The following is a 22,377-nucleotide window of genomic DNA, read 5'->3' as shown; positions in this document are numbered from 1 at the left end:
CCACTATAAAACTTTTAGCAACATAGTGGATATTTTTATTCTCTCCAATTTCCTGTCCCCTCTTGCAGTACTGATTCTGATCTCAGCTGTATCTGCAGATAGAATTGAGCAACTTTGTCAAAGCAATAGGAGGAGAATTGGAGAGCGAGACAATTCGTGCAAAACTTTTAGTTCAGACCACAACGCAAGATAAAAGGAATCTCTACAAAATAGAGCTGGCTGAAAAAGCAGGGGAATAAAACATCTAGTTTTGATTATATTAATGCAGTTTATTTCCACTTTGAAGTATATCCTGTGAAGGGCTTTGAGAGGTCTTGACGAACTAATAAGGCACCATATCATGCAGCTGATAATTTGATAATTTTCAAAAAGTTGAATAATTTTCAAAAATGCTGATAATTTTCAAAACGCTCAGGAATGCAAATTGAATCGATTGTATTCAATTTGTATATAAAGAATGTTGACCAGAAACTGCATGGGTCGAGGAACACACATATCAATTTTTCTTGCCTTCTAAACACGATTTGAACAAAACGTACGCAAGTTAGCCGTCCAATTTGCCCTGCTGCCTGAGGCTCCTTCTTCAGGACCAGAAAAGGAAGGCCTGGGAGCAGCTGAGGCAGCCGTAGGGATTTCCGAAAGATTTTTATTTAGTTTAAGCAGGTGGGAAGACTGGCAACGTAGGATTAGCAATGAGAACATCAAGAAAGAACGTTCAGCTCAGGGTTATTGGGGAAATTCGCTGGCAACATTTCAGATTCATTTCAACATGTTGCATTGTAACACACTTTCATCTTAGTTTGCCATAGAGTACAACAAACAGCTTGCTGAATTTTTTTGGGGTTTTGTGGCGTGTGGTTAACAGCACCACTGTGGCTGAAAGTTATCAAAGTAGTAGTTTTTTTTAAAAAAAGCTTCCTTAATTTTCCCTGTTCCATTCGTGACACCACTGATTCACATGCTGGGGATGTGTCCACAGGTGCCCAAGTCACTCTCTAGTGCTTTGCCCAAACTCTTCTCGTGTGAGCCAAAGCAGTGAGTGGGAGCAGACTATTCAAACTAAGAGCATCTCAGTAAAGCCCCAGCCTGAAATACACATACATCTTCCAAAAGGAGTTGCTTGATAGCAATAAGGAATACAAACAGAAAATTCCCAGCATTAATTTTTAATGAGAAGATAAAATACTGTGGGAAGCAGTTTTTTTTTGCTAAACAGGAAACACTCATATTATTTTATATAACTAATAAATTAGCTTTACAAGCTGAAAATCATTATCAACAACAAATTATTATTTGATACATGCACTTCATCCATTGTCAGGAAAGCTGAGTTGTTCAAATATTAGTAATAGTGGGAGTGAGATGGACAACAATAACATTCATTTATATAGCATCTTTCTTAAGAGTGCTGTATAAGGACACGGTTGGCTGCTGAGTAAGGAAGAGGGGAAGAGGATGAATGGGAGATCAGAGGCTTGTTGTTCTGCCAACACAGACACACACAACAACTGCCCGCTTATACTTTGCTTATGATCCCAGTCCTGAAATGTTCAGGGTAATCTGTGAAATGTTTATTTTGGCCTACGTTTGAACCAAAGATCTTTATTTAGTGTCTCGGTTTTGCAGTGTTGTATAGCACGCAGATTGTTATTTCCCATTTTGATTCCATTTCCATCAAATGTTTTGGGTTGCTCTGTCAGATTGATCAGGTGGTGGGTAACCTCCTTAGCCTTAGTCATCTGCTTTACCTGAGCTGAGTTTCAATCCACACATTCAGTCCATTACGGAGCATTGCCAGTTAACTCCCTTATCGCATATCTAATAATAATATAATTAGATAATATAAATAATATTAGATAACTTTAATAATATAATTAAGCCTCACATTTGATATAGGGCCTCATGATATCATCAAAGTGTCTCAACATACCTCACAGGAATTACTGTAATGTCTAGTGTCTGTACTTGCAGGTGAAGGTGGCAGTCACTGTGTACACAGCAACGTTTTACAAACAGTCAGGAAGTGAATGACCAATTTCAAATGCAACAGATCTAGAACTCTGCAGCCTGAGTTTTCTCCTGTACAAAGCTCTCCACACTCATTACCCCCATTTGGCCAAACTTTATTGGCACCCAACACCTGATCTCACTGAAACTACCTATTCAATCTTCTCCAGCCCTCATTCTAGGCCACGACCAGCACTTTACTGACTCTGATCTCTTGCTCATTCCCCACACCCTTTGCTCCACCACTGTTGAACTTACCTTCAGCTATTCTGCACTGTCCTCTGGAACTCCAAAATCACCTTCCCTTAATACCTTACTTCCTGGCTTCAAATTACGCTTAAAAATATCTCTTCTAGCAACTTTAATTAGTAGGTATGTGTGTATGTGGGTACATCTTTAAATCTCTCATTTCCTTCTCAATGACCAACATTACATTATTACGATGACTTTGAGATGTTCCTTCACATGAAGAGTACTCTACAAATTCATGTTTAGTTGATGTTGTTCTCTTTGTGAAGGGCAGTAGCTTTGCCCTTAGGCCATAGTTTAGGTATTAAAACTAAAAATTTGACCAGACAAAGGACAAAGCCAACAGTAATTAGTAATTGGGCCACATTGACATTCTTAGCTGTCTGTGTAATTTTCTAAAAAAGTGCTTCGTACCCAGGACACAATGGTTCAGTGTGTATAATACGAGCCATGCAGATCAGGAAGATTTAATCCCTGTTCTGTGCTGGGTGAACTGATCTTAGTTACGATAGTGGTAAGGTGCTACAATTGATTCTCTTGACTTGGGGGAGATAAATAAGCCAGGGCGCCTGTATCTGATCGCTATTCAGTGATCTCTGATGGAAAATGCTCACATGTGAACAAATAACAACACAGCGTATTTCACTTTAAAATATATCAACTTGGGAGCCTGAGCATTGAACATTATATGAGGACAAGATTGGACTCAAAAGTGATCTCTCTCCCTTCCCCCACGGTCAAATGGCCTGCCAACATTCATTACATGCCTTTACATGTGAAGAATGGCCATGGGGTTACATGTAGAGTTCTGCCTTTGAAGCATCCTGTGGTATATGTCAGTGACATATTGGAACGAGGGCAGAAAATTAATTGATTTGAGTGATAATTTGCGAATCTTTTTAGTCACTCTTCAGGTTTACAGTTTAATCTCAACCAGTGGAAAAGTGTCCCAGAGAGAAATGGTTATTTTAAATTGGTGGAAATGTTGCCTCCATTGCTGGGGAATTGAAATATTGGAGATGTCAGCAGACATGATGGAGTTTTGGTGAATAGCTTAAATAGTTGTGTGCTTTCAGAAGGTAAAGGTGGTGTTTGTAAACAGGAAGTCACTGACAACGACGCCAGGTTGCGACCGAAATTGGAGGATTTGCTCCCAAACTTATTTAGAAAAAAATCACAATCCGAAAGGCTGACGAAGGTCATTTTGCTCCGGAATTTTGTTTTCCAATCTTTTGTCAGTTATTTGGGGCCTTCACTCGAAATGGCCCAAAAGCAGAACTCAAACCATATGTCATTGTTAGCACTGAGACTTTGGTTTGTGAATTACACGTTTTCATCCTTAATATGCTGCAATACATGAGACCTCATGTAACAGGGAATCTAGGATCCTGCACTATTCTAAATCGATACATTTACACAGTGAGTTGACTAGCTAGACATCGGCAAACATTTGTCTCTTAACAACATGGTTGCATGCAAGCCTTAATTAAACGACCCAAAAGCATCTTAAATAATCTCAAGCACTCGAAGGCACTTGCTGAACAGGAGCTTCAATTGATACCACAGGTTTATTTTTCTTCTTATCATCGTCGTGGATGTTTTGCATCAGTTTTCTTTTGCTTTCAAGTCTCTGGTTCCACTCTTTGATGAGCCTGCAAGCAGGACACATTATATTGTATTATATGTGGGCCATTCTTGACTTCTTTCCAATTATTTGAATACATTTATTCATTGCCCCTGGGTGACACTGAGGTTACGTTTACTTTTACTGCATTTGTCATGGAAATATCTAAAATATTATGAACTGGGCTGTGCTGCTGTCATGGGCTTTCTTTAACTGAAGCCTGGGATATAATATGCACACTGGGAATTGGGAAGATCACAGAAAACCACAGCAACTTCATTATTACGTTGTGATTTCATGAAGTTTCTTTTTGTATTCCATGAGTACATATGTTCAGCATCCCATTTCTCAGTGGGCCTTTCACCTGCCAGCCTTTAGCAAACGCAACATATGAATACTGTAACATCATACTCTCTGAACAGAACATTTGGAAAAAGATGAGTGTAATGTATGAAGAATGCTCCGTACAGATGTCTCCCAAATAAGAAACAATGATGTAAACAATGATTCAGCATTATTTGCAGGATCTTTGGTGATGCATAACCATAAAAGGAAATCCCATTCATGGCTGACATCACTAAATGCGTTGTGTGGAACGCTGAACGGAATTTTTTCCCATATAATAATCCTTGCATTTGATATTGCCCTTTATCACATCGAGACACCTCAAAGAGCTTCATAGTACTTTCTGTAAAGTGTAGAGTATTTTGTATGCTCTGAGACACTACTCCATGTGAAGGCCACTATATAAGTGCAAGTTGTTGATGTTGAATTTGGTGTAGGTGAATTCTGATTCATGATATTGCTTAATACGAATTCACATTAGAATTTCTGTCAAACTGCAGAGTCTCCTTGGAATGGAGTCTCCATGAGTTGGCATTTCCAATTACTGTAAGGGGTCCCCATTTTCACAACTTGAATTTATTGAGAATAAATACATTAAGAATCTAATCTTCTACTGAATGCTCAACTTATTACTGTTGAGTAGTGAAATAGGTAAAATCATGTCGTCTTAATGAAGTCCTTCCTTTTGCAAAAGACCCTACTGAGCCTCTGTCAATGACTTACAGAATCTATCTAATAAGTAGCCAAGCCATACACACCAGGAGGGTCCCAGGTCAGATTCTCAGTTTGTACTAACAATCTCAGATAGGAACATTGCAATTGACCTCGAGGCTCTCAGCTAAGGAGAGAAAAATGAGCCAGAGTTCACATTCCTGATCACTTACCCAGTCTGCTAAACATGAGTGTGTGAGGACAGTGATGAGGACAGGATTTAACTCAACTGATATTCTTCCTGCATCTGTAGTTGGATAGCTTGTCGATATTTACATTCAGGGCTTCCGTGTGAATAGTGAATACACACATGGCCTTAACTCACTTGCCCTTGGACAAAGTACTGGAGAGTAACTAGTGGAAAGATACAGGAATTAAATGTATTCAGGAAAGGAGAGGAGGGGAAGAATTGATGAGGAAAATGAACAGTCACCACAGAGGAAAACTTCCACTAAGTGTTCATAATCACATTTTGAGATGAAATTATTATTAATTATAATAATTTTGAGATTTTGAGATGAAATTTATGGTGTTTATGTGTTCACTCTCCAGCCTCATTCCTTTTTTGCTACAAATCCACCTCATGGCTCGGTCCTGGACTTTTTGAATGGGCTGAAGGAGTCACAATCTCCTGATAAAACAATAAAAAACTCTTACTTGTTCAGGGCACTCTTATCCACCCGCATTTGTTCCTGCTGTAGCCACTCTTCCTGCTTTTGAATCCTCTTCTCCCATATTCCTCTCAGATCATAGTCATTGCCAGATACCTTCACCCGATTGGAATAATATGATGAATTGTTCATTTCCTAGAAAAAAAAGTACATTGTGACTTGATGACAAGAGAATAAAGAATGTACTTGCATTTTTATAGCACCTTATATACTGACATATCTCACAGCACTTTATAGCAATAATTGTCAATTGGAGCAAAAGTTTTGGGAAAACAAATGCAGCAACCATTTCACACGTAGAAAAATCTCACAAATAGCTGTGAAGTGACTGACCAATTAATCTGGAAGTTTGCTGGATAGGACACCCAAGAGAAATTCCTTCCTGTTTTCTGAACAGTGTCTTAGGATCTTTAACAACCACCTGAGAACAGAACATTGAGTTAAACAACAACAAACAACAACTTGCATTTAAATAGAGCCCTTCATGCATGGTTGTGTCTCGGAGGACTTAAAGCATCTCATCTGAGAGAACAGAACATCCAACAATACTTGACTGGAGAGTCAGCGTGGACTATGAGCTCAACTACGGACATGAGACTTGAAATTCAGAACTGTCTGAATTAGATGTCAGAGTACTATCAACTGAGTCAGGTTGGCACCAAGCAAAATACCAGCAATAGATTATAAGTAATAATTGTATTATCATTTGTATATTTCTACTGATGTCTACTCTTTGTGGAACTGAAACCTGAAATTTCTTAGCCTAAAGTTTGGAAAATGTTTAAACTCAAGCTTAATTTGGAAATTGGTTTTGTTAAAGAGATGGTCAAAATAAACCTGAACTGATGAATTTTCTTAAATTAGACTTTCAGAGTAAAAGTGGGTGGCATTTCAAGGGCTGATGCTTAGCAATTTGAGTAATGAAAGTACTAGAAATAGTTAATTTGCCACCATTATGAATTAGATTTGTTATGAATTATGGCGTTATAATTTTTTCCCAGCTGAAATATGATCGTTGTGAGAAATAGTTAAAAACCAGCTTCCTCCTGCTGTGAAAATTGATGAGGAAAATGAACAGCCATCACATACACACACACATACACACACAGACTTACATTAAAATGTAAATTTGTATTGTTTTTGCTGAACCAAATTGTCAATTGTACCCTCCCCATCCCCTCAGTGAAGTTATAGTTACATCTTATACTGCCTGACATAAAATTAGGTTTTATCTAACTTAGCCTGCAAATACACAGTCACTACACTCAACAGTAAATCATGTGAAGTACTTTGAGACGTCTTGATGATGTGCTACAACAAATACAAGGATTATTATCATGGAGTCCTGTAGCTCAGTAGTTAGAGCACTCGCCTTGCAAGTGAGAGAACTGGGTTTGATTCCCGGCAGGGCAAAACCTTGGGCAAGTTTCCTTACTCCACACGCCTGATAATAATCCCTCAAGAAAAAAAACAATAATAAATTAGTCACTTCAATCCACGACCGTTTGTGGGACACTGCTGTGCGCAATTGGCTGCCGTGTTTCGACCACAAATATATAGAGTCAATTCACTTTACAGTATATTCTGTGAAGTGCTTTGAGATGTCTAGGAGATGTGAAAAGTGCTATAGCCTATGCAAGAATTATTATTTATTATAATTAATAATAATTTAGTTTTACTCTTGAATTATCTTGAATTTTCTGAGGCTGCAGGAACTACTGGAAACAAAACTGTAAATGTTCATATGTAGGTGGCACATGTATGTGGCTCTTTCTGGTTTGGATACTCTTGATGGGTTTCTACATCTGTAAGTCAGACACCTGGTTGACCAAAAGAAAACCCGTAACAGAAAATATATTGTTGATGATTTTCATTTTTTAAAAATCAGACAGAGCACAAAGACTTAATTGTTTCAAACTAAAGATCCACATTAGATGATTACAGCAACATTTCCTTGCCAGATACAGCACTGAAACTATAGCTTGACTGTGTCCAATCTTTTATCAACAGTGGGTACTGTGAACTGGTTGAAGCTAAAACATTTTTTTTTTAACTTACACAATTTTTTCTTTTAAAATCTACTGTTGTCAATAATGTCCCATGTGTAAATAATAACATCTTATTATTTGATTAGCCAGAATTGGACTAGTTGTTCAATTTGAAGCTAGTTTTCTCTCATTATTAAAATAAATGTTTTGGCTCCAAAACTAAGGCTGGATTTAAGAATTTGCAACATTCTGTACGTTCTGAAGTGCTACGTTAATAGAGTAAATCTAGACCCTGGTGGAATTCCTACCCAATAATGTGTTCATTCAAAAACTCTATTGGGATCCCCACATTTAGTTTAGAGCACTAGAACACGTGATCAGTTTATATGACTGCTGTGTCATTAACTATGTTTAAATAATGCACCAGAAAGTTATTTTGGTCTGGCAATGCTTTTTAATATTGAATTTGGTTTGCACTTGATTTATTAGCAAAAATAAATGACAAGAAAAAACATCAGGCTTGTTTTCACAAGGTTTATGACTTATGACATATGAAATGTAGTTAGCTGGTTCATTTGCCTACAAAATATACAGTCTGCACTTTACAGTATTTCCTGTGAAGTGTTTTGAGATATGCTCCCGACATGAAAGGGGCTATATCAAATTTAAGGATTCTAACGATTGTTATTATAAATGCAATTTTATCATAGTAGTTTCTCCCTGGTTTATTTTATGCACTGACAAGTATACAGTTTAAATACAGTTCCATTCTATCATTAATGAAGGTATTTCCAGAACCTAGACAGGTCAGAGTGAGCATGATGAAAGGGCAGTTTTTTTAATCAGGAATCAGGCACTGCTTCATAACAGGAACAATCTGGTGGTCAGACTTAAAATCCTGCACAAGGATCGCAAACAAATTCACCATCTGTTCCAGCTAAAATCAAACAATAACTTTACAAGATACCGTTCATTCAAAGGATTCCATAGCCTTACGATTTTACTATAAAATTGCTGCGACTGAACTGGGGTTATGATAAATAAATACAGTATTACTCAAATCCTTAATGATGGGGTTAATAGGACAATGATATCCACAAGTAAGAGCCTCCATATTAAGAGAGTTGAAACACCAGGAAATAAAATAAGATATGAAAAACTTTTCTCTTACCAGGAATAGCAGAACTCTGTTCCACTGACAAAATGGTGTTCCTCAAAAATATGGTATTGCCTATCTGTTTAGAGACTCAACCAGAGTGGACAATGGCCAACTCATACTAATTATATTCCGTTTCTTTCCGTTATGTCTCGGTCCTGCTTATCCCAGAGCTGGTGACAAAGTCTATTTGAATAGGGATGTGGAGATCAGAGGGCATGCATCATTCCACGCATTTTGTAGTAGAGTATGCATGATGACATTTTAGTCTCTAGGCTTCCAAAGCACAACCTCAAGCGGTGGGATATTTTTTGGTAGATGTCACAAAACCCCTGCAGGCCAAGCATAACTTGGCAGAGACTAAGCCTCTATTTCTTTGAAAAACACATCATTCATTCAGTGTGACTTTCATGGAGCTTACTCACATTTGCATCTGGCACCCGGTGGGATCGGTAAGTGTGAAATTACTTGTAGAACAATCTGCGATAGCATATTCTGTTACATGACAACTGGCAGAGATAATAAACTTGATTCTTGATTCATGATATCTTGAAATAAGGCTTCTGCACTTAGCTGTTAAATGTCACAGTGTTACTCATTAAAGCACTGCAGAAGCATCTGTGCATTACACATGTCAAATTATATTAAGGATTACAATTTCTCCACTAATTCATTGCTGGCATTACAGATTACATTTTTCTGATACTGTAACACATGTAACACATGTGCTTCCTGTAACATACCAAAGAAATATAGTTTCCAATTGACTTTCAGTTTCACTGGCTCAGAACAAGTACCTCGGTTAAACGTATAGGACCAAATTTTATTTGTGCAGCAAATGAATACTCATGCATTGGTTTTTCCCTCGTTTCAAGTCTCTCCACTTTACTCCTGCTCTCCTGAAGGTAACGACTCCTGCTGGGGCTACAATGCAGCAGGTAATAACAATAATAATAATAATAACGATCCTTGCATTTCATATAGTGTCATATTACGTTGTTGAAATGTTTCAAAGTGCTTCACAAATTTTACTGTGAAGTATAGTGACTGGGTATCTTATGGGTGGATTTGGCAGCCAATTTGCACACAGCAATGTCCCACAGACAGCCACAAAGTGAATGACCAATTTTAGTTGGGTGTTTGTTGGCCAGGAAACATATTGATTTGAAAAATGGAATTAATCCGAATTGTTCAGATCTGGACGAGTTCAGATCTGGAATGTATTGGCTGAAACACCAACAACAACAAAATTACATTTATAGAGCGCCTTTCACGTTGGGAGGACGTCCCAAGGCACTGGAAGGGTGGTAGAAGCAGATTCGATAACAACTTTCAAGAGAAAAGCGGATAGATAATAATAATAATAATAATCCTTGCATTTGGTATAGCGCTTTTCACGTCAGGAGGACGTCCCAAAGCGCTTCACAGAACACACTGTAAAGTGAATTGACTATATTTTGTGGGCAAACGCGGCAGCCAATTGCGCACAGCAATGTCCCGCAAACAGTCGTAGATTGAAAATGACCAATTTATTATTGTTTTGCTTTGGAGGGATTATTATTAGGTGTGTGGAGTAAGGAAACTTGCCCAAGGTTTCGCGCTGCCTGGAATTGAACTCAAGTCTCTCACTTGCAAAGCGAGTGCTCTAACCACTGAGCTACAGGACTCAGATATTTGGGGAGAACAAATTTGCAAGGTTATGGGGGGAGAGCGGGGGAGTGGGATTAATTTGGACAACTCTTTCAAGAACTGGCACAGGAACGATAGGCCGAATGGCCTCCTTCTGTGCTGTATAATTCTATAATTCTATAGTCAAAAAGATCCCTGTATCTATTGGAATTGATTTTTTGTTTTTTAAAAGATTAATTTCAACTGCTCAGCAATTGGTTGTGTTTAAAATGAAAATCAGTTTTGATCGTTTGCGTATACAGGTAGTTACATTAATATCCCTCAAACAATGTGTCACAGCTCCAGCACGGAATTGGAGTGTCAGCCTAGACTTGTGACTTGAAAGTCTTTATGTGGAGACTGCAACCACAACCTTCTAACTCAGGTGAGAGTCCTACCAACTGAACCAAGCTGACATCTATTTTTGTTATCCGTCCACGCCTTGAACATCATTGTAAAATGCCAAGATAAGGGTGAACTTTTGGGGATTCCAAGATCAGAGGGCATAAGTTCACCAAACTGCCTGCCTCAATATGTAGCACAATAAGAAGGTCCGTTGAAAGTGGGGAGGGAGACAGGACCTGATAATGCTCAACTTTTCCTTCCTGAAACAAACCTGATCACAAATCTTTTGGCACCAACCGGTTACAGAAAACCTTACAGAACAGCTTTCTTATCAGCTCAGCCAGAGGTGGCTGCTTAGGGGCAAGGGGTAGAGACATTCAGAGAGATAAAGAAAAACAAATCTGGGCAATGAAGTACTGGAACAATGTGTTGATTCATGTAAATGATGTGTATGCCTCTTTATTTAAGGAGATGGTGTTGTTTCCGTTGATCTTTACAGGATGAATAAATAGTAATCAATTCAACTGTTTGATTGTGAATTCTGCTAGGTAATGTAATTAGAAACAGATAAATAAACACTTTAAAGTGTTAAACCTTAAAAGTGAATCCAGAAAAGATTTCTTGAAGGTGGGAGACCAATTCGTTAGTTACTAAAGTATGTTGAAAATTTCAAAATTGTTAAAATGCTGTAAACCATAGAAACATAAAAGGCTACTTTTTACATATTGAGATTTGTTCCGCCAATAAACTAATCTGAATTCCTAGCTCTTTCCCATATCCTCTGATATCCTTCCTCTGTCTCCTTGCATTTAATACAGCACCTTTCATGTTGGGAGAACGTCTCAAAGGGCTTCGTAGAATTTTACTGTGAAGTGCAGTCACTGTGTTTGTAGGTGATGATGATGCAGAATCTACATACATGCAAAATGAATTGAGTTGTTAAAGAGGGTGCTAGATAGATCCGTGGGAAGTAGAGTTTTGGAGAGAAGAGTGGAAAATGGAATTAGAAAGATAAAGGGCTGCAATGAGCTAATAAAATGGCGGAACAAGCTTGATAGGCTATATGAGCAATTCCTGATCCTATGAAAAATGTTACCAAGAAGAACCCAGGAGCATTGTGTCACACCCAATATTAGCTCAGTCGTGTAATTACTATAGGTTCTCAGGGTAGTTCAACAGCAGACCGAGGAACAATATATGATCTCCAAGTAAAGAGCGCAATCCCTACTTTATCCATCTCAAACCATTTCAGCGTAAACCATTCCATATAAGAATTCCCTGAAAGCTATCAAGTTACTGCAGCAAACCCATAATGGAAACTGACTGAATTTCCCCAGAGACACACAATTAGCTTCCCTGAACTTGAGAAGGAGCTTTCTTTGCTTACACTCACAGAAGAGAAATGACCACTTGGATGAAGCACGGGAGGTGGCTGATCACAGTGTATCTGCACCTCAGCAATCACTACATTCAGGAGAGGAAATTAGAAAATTGGAGGTGAGAATAAAATGTAACCCTTGTCTCATGATTTACCCTGGTATTGTGTTTGGGATCTTCTGTCTATAGTGCTGGAGAGAGGGAGAGGGAGGGATGGACTTTTAAAGGGGATTTGGTTCTGGTGTAGAGCTGATTGGGTTTGCTTCAATTTGTCTGGACTAAGTTCAATTGATTTACTTATCTCTCTAATTAAATAAGCTGCCGAAAGCTGAAGCCACCGTCTCTACCTATATTTCTGTGAAACGTAACCTGATCAGCACATGGTTGCCAACATAACATTCAAATGTTTATTTCTGGAACATTCTGCGTTAAGAGGATTGTAACCTTGTTAGGGAAAATCCGAGGGCGCAAACAGCTCTGTAAAATATGTAACTTTAAGCAATGCAAGCGTTCAGTGCCTTGTTTTATGGGCGTCCTGTCCAGGTTTGCTGTGAGGGGCTTTGATTTTTATCACACGGCAATTAACAGCAGAAAGCACAATCAATAGCAGAGTGCAGTTTAGAAGGCCCACTGCATTACCTCAACAACTCGCCACTACAGAACAGCTGCTTACGCACTATAACAGTGAGACATTTCCATCTTATTTTTCACCAGTCGTCCTTACAATCTCTGCTTGGGACCTCTTCCCAACTAATACTGAGATTACTGGGACAAAATTTCAGCTTGGGTTCAGTTACTTGATTAATGTCGCCTTTCAGATTGTCCAGAATTTTCCAAATTCAGTCTCAGGGTCTGTGTTCCATGATTCCTAAAAGAACTTACAGGACAACGGCCTCAGAATTAAGGCTGTGTTTAAGAACTTACAAATTTCTGGATGCTCTGAAATGGTATATTAATAAATGCCATCCTTCTGATGAGACTTTAAACTGAGTCCCCGTCTGCTTGATCAGGTGGACGGTAAAGATCCAATGGCATTATTTGAAAAGAGAAGGGAGTTTCCTAATTTCCAAATAAAATTAGTCGCTCACTCCATGGCTGTTTTTGGAACATTGCTGTACACAAACTGACTGCCACGTTTAGCCTACAAAATACACAATCACTCAACTCTACAGTAAATCCTGTGAAGTACTTTGAGATATCTTGATGACATGATTCTGCTGTTCTTCCAAGGCCTGGTGGTGTTAACAGACTGTCACTAAGCTCCATTGTACACCTTCACTGTATTACCTTAGTCCTGTAGCTCAGTGGTTAGAGCACTCGCCTCGCAGGCGAGAGACCCTGGTTCAATTCCCGGCAGGGCGAAACATTGGGCAGGTTTCCTTAGTCCACATGCTTGTTTCCTGTTTTCGGGGGTAATAATTCCTTCAAAAAAAATTATAATAAATTGGTCACTCAATTCATGACTGTTTGTGGGACACTGCTGTGTACAATTGGCTGCCACCTTTCACCACAAAATATACAGTATATTCTGTAAAGTGCTTTAAGACATCTCGAAGACATGATGAGGCACTATATCAAATGCAAGGATTATTTATTGTTATTATTATTATTCACATCCACTTTTCTGATAAGAATGAAATGCACATGCTCCACATGTAGTTCAGTGGTTAGTGCATTCGCCTTCAAGCAAGAGACCTGGGTTTGATTCCTGGCAGGATGAAACCTTGGGCGAGTTTCCTTATTCCACACGCCTCTGTTTACCTAGCAGTAAGTATGAACCCGATTGTTAGTTGATTGACAGATCACTTTTCTTGGGGGTAATAATTCCTTCAAAAAAATAAAATATTAAATTGGTCACTTCAATCCACGACTTTTTGTAGGACACTACTGTGTGCAATTGGCTGCTGCGTTTCGCCCACAAAATATAGAGTCAATTCACTTTACAGTATATGCTGTGAAGTGCTTTAAGACATCTCAAAGATGTGATGAGGTAGCATATCAAATGCAAGGATTATTATTTATTTGGTTCGTGAAAAAAATAAAAGTCCAGTTTTTTAATATAATGTTAGTATAATTTTATACCGATTGAACCAGGATCTTTGTTTAAAAATTAAGCTATATTCTATTATATATAATATTGTGAAAGGACCATAAGTGGACAGTGCATTCCATCCTTAGCTACACATCCATCTTCAAGTCTATTTCGATCGCTGCAATGAACTCCGCTTCCCATTACTCCCAGTCTGAGATAATGTTGACTGTTCCTGTAGCAGCTGGTGAAATGATTGATTGATTACTTGAATGTCACTCAGTAGAAACAGAAGTGTCAGTGCAGCTATCTGAAGAAAGAAAGAGTTAGGCACCATTTCACCCAAGGTTTAACAAACACATCAAGAATGTTACCAACTTCACAACACCACAAAAATGTCCTACTTATAACCACTGCTCAATGATATTATTCAGACAATACACAAGAAATGGACAGATATTAAGGTAGACATGATAATATATATGAGCTGCCTTGAACATTTGCCCACATAACAAGAATGTATAATTAATAATAACAACAAAATTACATTTGTATAGCGCCTGTCACGTCAGGAGGATGTCCCAAGGTGCTGGACAATCAGTGTTTCAGCCCGAGCTGGGGGTCGGGATCGGGGAGGTTGGAGGGCAGGGGAGAAAGTAGGGAGACTGATTTCAGCCTGACAAGCAACAGAGGTGCAAATTGGCCTCACCACTCCTGGGTTAAGAAGAGATAAATATAATAATAATAATCCTTGCATTTGATATGATCAAGAATTAATTTGTGACATTGATTAAATGAAATTACTTCCGCATATTTCAACATGTTCGTGGCTAGTGAGCCCCATTGACATTGCAATGCTTCATGAAGAGCAAAGAATACAGTGCAAACAAGAAACAGAATCCAGTGGTCAGCTCTTGTTGCAATGTCTTAACAACAAGGAATATAAATTTCCCTTCTGTCAACATAGCTATCAAAATTTTTGACAGGGCATGTTGAAAAGTATTAGCAGACAAAAGTGAGACATAGACAGAACATGTTGAAGGTTTACCAGAGCATACTGAAATATTAGAAGAGTATGTATAAAACATGGGGAAGTGTTGTAATCCTTGCATTTGATATAGAGCTTTATCACATCGTCAAGATGTCTCAAAATGCTTCACGGGATTTACTGTTAATTGTAATGACTGTATTTTTGTAATCTGTGTGATATTACATTTTTAAGCCAAAATGGTCTTACAGAGTTGGTGGAATGTTTATATGGAAACAGTGACTGGTTAGAAAGTAGAATTATTTTTGGTGTCAGCCTGTTTCAGTTGGCAGCACAGTCACCTCTGAGACCGAAGCATGACCCAACTGTGCAGCGCCTTGGGACGTCCTCCTGACGTGAAAGGCGCTTTATAAATGGAATCTTGTTGTTGTTGTCGTTGTTGTGGGTTTATGCACCATGTCATGCCATTGCTTTGAACTCGTAGTCTAGGCTGACACTCCAGGGCTGGGCTGGGAGATGACTGCATTGTTAGAGGTGCCATCATTTAGATGAGACATTAAACTAAGATTCCAACTGCCTGCTCTGGTGGATTTTAAAGGGAATTTCTCCCTGTATCCTGGTCAACAATTCCCCAGATTTTTTAAAAAATGGGTCATTCACTTTTTCACTATCGGATATTGCTGTGCAAACATTGGCTGCCTTGTTCACCTAAAAAGATACACAGACAGACACTATGCTTTAAAGAAAAGCTCTGCGAAACATTTAGAGGTGTTTCAACGTGACCAGGCACAATATCAAACGCAGGGAATATTATTTATTTACCCGGAGTGAAGAGGGTTAACAATCCAATAGGGGGCAGTGCTGCTTCATGACGACCACAAGCCTTGATAGCCACTGAACTCGTAAAGTCAAAGCTGAGAAGAAGAGTATCCAGTAGATGTCAAAATCTTTATTCCAAGCAAATCCAGGTTGAACTTCAAACCACTTTGTCCCTGGATTTACTGTCTGAAGCACGACATGTCTTCAGGTCCTGTGTGCGTGTGTACCCGGAGGAAAGTATTTCCTGATAATCTAGTGTTGATTGTCTCTGGATAAACTTACAATGGTTATGTTACAGCTGTTTAGTTTCAAGTATGAATGTCATTGTGCGCTAATAACATGGATTGCCCTCCCACTGAGCTCCCGCCAGCAAATAAATAGATCCATGAGGGAAGTAAGTGAATTCTCGCTCAGAACTCCAATTACCATTTCATATTTCACCTGGGAGGTGAGGAGGGTGGAGAAGGATTGTTTGACCCACCTCCGCCTGACGTGGAAGATGAAACCTCATCAGGAGTCAAGAGCCACACTGCCTTTATAATATAGGCTGGCTGCTGGGGGCAGGGCTGTGGACCACACAGTATGGCCCTGCTGCTACAGTGGGAAACAGCTCTGATAAAAAACAGCAATGAACAAAGCAACAAGAAGTAACAGAAGAACATTGGTAATGCTGGGTTTTCGACAAGGATTTTTTTTGCTTCCCTAATTGTCTCCTCAAAGTGCAGATGGAGATGAAGCTCAGGTTTTACGGCCAGTTCCAGTGTGCCATCATTCTTCGTGCAGGATCCTGAGGAAGTATGTGTGAGCAGGTGATTTTTCCAATGAATCCATCGCAAATGAACTCGATTCCGTCCTCGCCCGACCTCTACTCATGTACACCATAATAATAATAATCCTTGCATTTGATATAGCGCCTTATCACGTCTTCGAGATGTTCCAAAGCGCTTCACAGAACACACTGTAAAGTGAATTGACTGTATATTTGGTGAGTGAAACGTGGCCGCCAATTGCGCACAGCAGTGTCCCACAAAAAGTCATGGATTGAGTGACCAATTTATTATTATTTTAATAATTTTGAAGAAAAAGAAAAGAATGAAAGAATTAAGGCTCCTCATTGAAGAAGGGGGAGATCTGATCGGCGAACACAGAGCCAGTCAGAGGGGATGATTTTAACAATACTAATGCCCACACTATGGTCCTGAAGAAATTATTAAATTATTAAATACTAACTGACCTTTAATTTGGGGCAGTCTGTTGCTGATTATTTTTAATAGAAATAAAAATCTATCACCTTAACTAAACCTTTAGGGAGCAACGGTCCCTGTTTTCTGTCTACATTCCACCACCTGATCTATGTATGGAATGTTTCAAAGGCATGCAAATTCCACATTGAAAGCACTCGGATTCAAATGCACAGCCTGAGCTAGGGACTTGGGTAAGCTATTTGTACCTTAATATAGTACAGAACCTATTAGCAAGGACACCTGGTATGAACTCTTGGAGAGATTCGTCTGCAGATGGGAGAAAGTCTGCCAAAAAGTTACGTGAAGAGATATCAGCAAGGATAAAGTACCCATTTACGTTACACCAACTCATCAGCTTAATCAGCAAGAAGATCCTTTAACCATTCATGTCACCACAACTCACAAAGTCTCGGCTCCGACCTGATCTTGGGATTCCTTGGGAGAAGCAGTCTGTTTCCCGAGGCGTTTTGTCCGGAGCCACTGACGCCAACTCTTTCAAGGAGCGGCTTATTTACCTTCAGTGTTTCTCTCCTCCTCCTCCTCCTCTCCTGAAGGCACTGATTGCTCTGCAAGGATTCAGTTCCCCAAGGGATTCGTGCGACACCTCAGTCTGCCCACAACTAGGCTTTTCAACTCTGAGCTTGGCATCATATAACTATCTCTTCCTGACTCAGCTTATTTTCTCTGCTACTCCCACAAAAACACACGCAGTCACACTACTTTACAGTTTATCCTGTGAAGCACTTTGGCACGTCCTCGCGACGTGAAAGGTGCTGTACCAAATGTAAGGTTTATTATTATTATTATGTTATTATCTTAAATCACTTTGTAGAGGTAATTTCTTGATGGTTTTCTCTGATAGATCAGATGGGCCAATAACACCTCCAGATTACATATGAATGGATCTTACTTAATATATTTGAGCATCTTAAAATAGCTACCTTTTGCAAGAGGTTGATATTTTTATATCAAATACAAATATTTATTATTATTAATATTCTCTGCCTTAGTTCTGACACAATGAGACTTGGTTCCTCATCATCCCAGACTCTCAACAAAAAAAAATGTTTTTGCAAATAACCTCACAGTAATTTCCTTTGAATCACTGCCCTGTTTCATGTTGAATTGAGCAGGAAGAATTCCCTTCCAAGAATAAATGAGGGAGACCTTTGTTTTGGGTATGCAGAAACCACCAACCGCCCAACACCCCCCCCCCCCCCCATCGGCCACTAATTGCTTTTTCCACTGAAAAGCATAATTCGGAGGAAATAGCTGTGTGCTTGTATGTTAAAGATGTCCTCGCTAGGCATTGACTGTTGAATTCAAATAACCCCACATAACAAAGGCTTTGGCAGATACCTGAGACTTTCGACTAAGGTTACATTTAACTTTACTCCCTGAGTGTGCATCAGATAATATCAGCTCTTTGTGAAAGAAACACTAGAGGAATGTAAATTAAAAGCTGACAATAGGCATTTGCTGCTTATTATTCTATTATAACTCCACCGGCAAGGTCAGTGATAGCAAACTCCTGGGCTGCTGTCAGCTTGTGTGTCCGCAGCCTCCACACATCAGGTGTGAGAGGGTGGGCGGTTATGGCAACATCATTAAACAAGAACAACAACTTGCATTTATATAGCGCCCTTTATGCAGGGTAGTGTTCCCATTAAAAGTGTAATTTTGTGATCTCCACTACCAAAAAAGCCTTACATCTTTGTTATAGCACTGAAACATCTGAGAACACTTCATGGATAATTGCTGTCAAGTTTAGTGAGTAGTCAGGAGAAATAAGAAATTCCACTAGCGTCTACTTTATGTAACATTTTGGAGCATCTAGAATTTGGCAAATTGTTAAATGCAAGCTTAATTTTGAAGCCAATTGTCTTTTAAGTTATTTTAAAAATGACAGAAAACTGGTTAACATTCCTTCAGATAAAATTGGTCAATTACTTGATGGGTTTTGAGAGACATTGCTTTGCTGCCATGTTCTCTTGAAATACAAACATATTTTATAGGAAAGCTTTGTGAGCTCTTTGAGTTTTTGACATTAAAGGCACGATATGAAATACAAGGTTTATTTTGAATATAAATAATCCTTACATTTGGTACAGTGCCTTTCACGTTGCCTTTCATAGCAATATAGACCTGATGGGTTGAATGGTCTTCTCCTGTTCCTATGAAGTTGCAATATAGATCATGGCAGATCTTTTAATCTTGTTTCCCCAGCTTTTCTTCATTCCCCTTAATACCCGCACTCCGTGTATCTGTCTCCTTTAAAAATCTCAATTGTTTTTGCATCTAAGGCCATATGATGCACAGTATTCCACATTCTCACTGCTTTCTCAGGTGTTCAGAATCCCAGCTGTCTGCAGTTAAGACTGTACAGAGCTGGCATTAATTTTCTCATGTGAGTCATGAAACAATAAACAGTGCTGAAAGTGGTAACTTGTGACATCTCAGAGGTAAGATGTCTTTGCAATCTAAAGTTGAAGGCACTTTTAAAAATTGGCACCCAATCTGTAACCCAATTTTCAGCAACTCTAATAATAATCTCTGCATTTTATATATAGAGCCTTATCACGTTGTTGAAACATCTCAAGTGCTTCACAGAATTTTATTGTATTCTTACTGGCATTGATCTCAGCTAAATGGTCACCAAGGTTATTTTATTTTTTTCTCACAAACATTTTTTGGGGGCTTTGCAGTCATTAGAATCAGAATTTTTTTTAAAATTACTGAAATATCACGCAGCTATGCCTGAAGCCGGTGCTAAAGACTCAAGCTTGAATAATTCCCTGTGTGTGATTGAATGATTGAACCATGTATCATTAAATAAACAACTGTGTTTATGGACTGTTTCCAAAAGGACAGTGCATTGTTATTGCCAAACACAGCATCACTATAATACAAGTGGACCTGTATTGTGAATACATAAGAGGTTATATTAAGGTGAGCAGTAAAAACGTGCCTGAAGCTGCATTTTACACTCCAGTGTGCTGGACCTTTAACGTCCTAGTACTAGCGCCTGAAACTACTCAGTGCTGAACATGTCTAATAGGACATTGTTAAAGTGAGCTCTTGAATTGAAACCAACAAGAGACAGTAATGTCCCACAAACAGCCATGAAGCAAATGATCAATTTTATTTGGGAGATTGTTGGTCTGGACACGGAAAGAAACTCTCTTCTCTTTTGGAATAGTCCCATGGGATCTTTAACATCCACCTGAACAGGCAGATGGAATCCTGGTTCAATGTCTCATCTGACGGTTGACAGTTCAGACAAGGCAGCACACCCCCAGCACTGTGATGGAGTGAACCCAAGACAATATAAATTCAAAGACCTAATGCAGGGCTTGAACCCACAACCTTCTGACTCAGAGGCGAGTGTTACCAACTGAGTACGCTGACATATCATGTGTTAAATATTGGCTGTTATTGAATCCAAATTGCACACAGCAAGTTCTCCAAAACAACCATGAGGTGAATGAAAAATGAATCTTCTAAGACTGTTGGACAGGACTTGAGAAAAACTTCCTTCTCTTTTCAAATATTTTCATAAAATATTATAATGTCTACTTGAAGGACAAGGAGACACGGTATGAATTAATTATCTTATCTGAAGGATAGTAAATGAGAGCACCATATGGTAAGCCTAGCCTAGCTCAGGTGTTGATGAACCCAGAATTTACTGCCATTGAGATAAGCAAGCTATCACCTGAGCCAAACCTGACACCATAGCATATCTTAGGACATTTTAATTGTCCGAATAAGTCAATTGAATGTGTTAATAATGTCAACATTAGTTAATCCAGCTGTGTGGTGCAGAATTTGGAGGCAAGTACCAAATTATTTCTTTTTCAGGTTGACATAGTATAGTATAGATGTTATAACTGATGGAAGTTGATATGTTCTCAATGTCCAAGATGGTACCAGTCACAATGCATCAGTGTCAACCAAGCACTTGTGTAAATTGAAGGTTTCTCACCCCAATACAAAAGTTTTACTCAGCAGCAACATGCATTTATATGGAGTCATTCACATGGGGAGCACAGCAATGATATTGGCAGATTCTGTGTTTTCTGTGTATATCAATCCTTATTAATGGCAATGCAAGTAATCTTACACAACACGCAGCAATATTCATTCCAAATGGAGTTATGTGGTTGAGTGAGTGAAGCCTTAATCGTGTATCTTTATAATTATATTTTTGGAGATCATCTAGTGAAGAATGATGAATGGCCACAAAAGCTGCTAATAGTTGAATGTAACCATTCAGCCCTACAGCATAAAGAGACAAAACTCCCTCAAAAACATCCTACATGTGTCTCGCCCACAAAATACACCGTCAATTCACTTCACAAAATATTCTGTGAAGCTCTTTGAGACGTTGCAACGATGCGATAAAGCGCTACATCAAATGCAAGGATTATTATTATCACCATTATTATTACGGCCCCAATAGCTTGGTAGGAAAGAGGCACCATGTGGTGAAGGACTAGGTCATAGGAAGGTTGCAGGATCCAATTCCAACCAACAACTGGGTCACCTCAACATTTTGGACTGGAGAATAGAAGATCAGTCAAGATCACTATTCTCCTAAAAAATCACATCCAAGACTTACATTTAAAGTACAATAACAGCACTAGAACAAGCATGTTATTTATTTATTTACTAAAATATTTCAATGTTACACTGTCGATTTCAAAACATGAAATCAGAAATTGAAATTATAAAACATGCTTGCTATTGTGTGAAGTGTGCTTGCTATTTTATACAAGTTAAGGTCAGGAATAATTTCAGGTTACAATTTTACAAAGCCTTTTATCATTTCTAAAAAGATGAGGGGAGATTATAATAAACGTCAACCCTTTAACCAGGCTTCATGCTCTTTCTGAATAATATTATAAATATGATTTTGGATTAAACAATTAGACACTTGACTATAATAGAAAATGAATCACTGAGAACTATGCTTTGAAGTTTGTGACAATGATTATGTTTCAAGTGGTGCTAAAAAGTATGCTGCAGAACTAACTCAGCTTGTAGGACATGGATGGAAAAATAAGTCAGGGATTTTATGATCAGTGACCTCTGCTGGAAAGCACACATGGGAGCTGGTTAATTCCCTAGTTAGCTGATTTCTTAACCTTCCTTCG

At 38.7% G+C, this 22,377-nt stretch overlaps 1 protein-coding gene and 1 long non-coding RNA gene across 2 annotated transcripts in view; one reads left to right on the top strand and one right to left on the bottom strand.

Moving 5' to 3' along the window:
- Positions 1–1,887: 1,887 nt before the first annotated feature.
- LOC103182834 lies at positions 1,888–9,100 on the bottom strand. Its single transcript, XR_488356.2, has 4 exons — positions 8,767–9,100; positions 5,941–6,028; positions 5,594–5,742; positions 1,888–3,908 (listed from the first exon to the last, which is right to left on the bottom strand). It is a non-coding gene; the product is annotated as an uncharacterized LOC103182834 (long non-coding RNA).
- Positions 9,101–12,160: 3,060 nt separating this feature from the next.
- Positions 12,161–22,377, top strand: part of lrrc2 (leucine rich repeat containing 2) — a 46,115-nt gene continuing 35,898 nt past the window's right edge. Inside the window, exon 1 of the mRNA XM_007899992.2 lies at positions 12,161–12,261. The gene's annotated coding sequence lies outside the window, so the exon portion shown is untranslated. The remainder of the gene's footprint in view (positions 12,262–22,377) is intronic.

Source organism: Callorhinchus milii, unplaced genomic scaffold (assembly GCF_018977255.1).
Source record: "Callorhinchus milii isolate IMCB2004 unplaced genomic scaffold, IMCB_Cmil_1.0 Scaffold1, whole genome shotgun sequence".
NCBI lineage: Eukaryota > Metazoa > Chordata > Chondrichthyes > Chimaeriformes > Callorhinchidae > Callorhinchus > Callorhinchus milii.
Note: the sequence above shows the minus strand (reverse complement) of the source record. Positions and strands in the feature narration are given on the sequence as shown.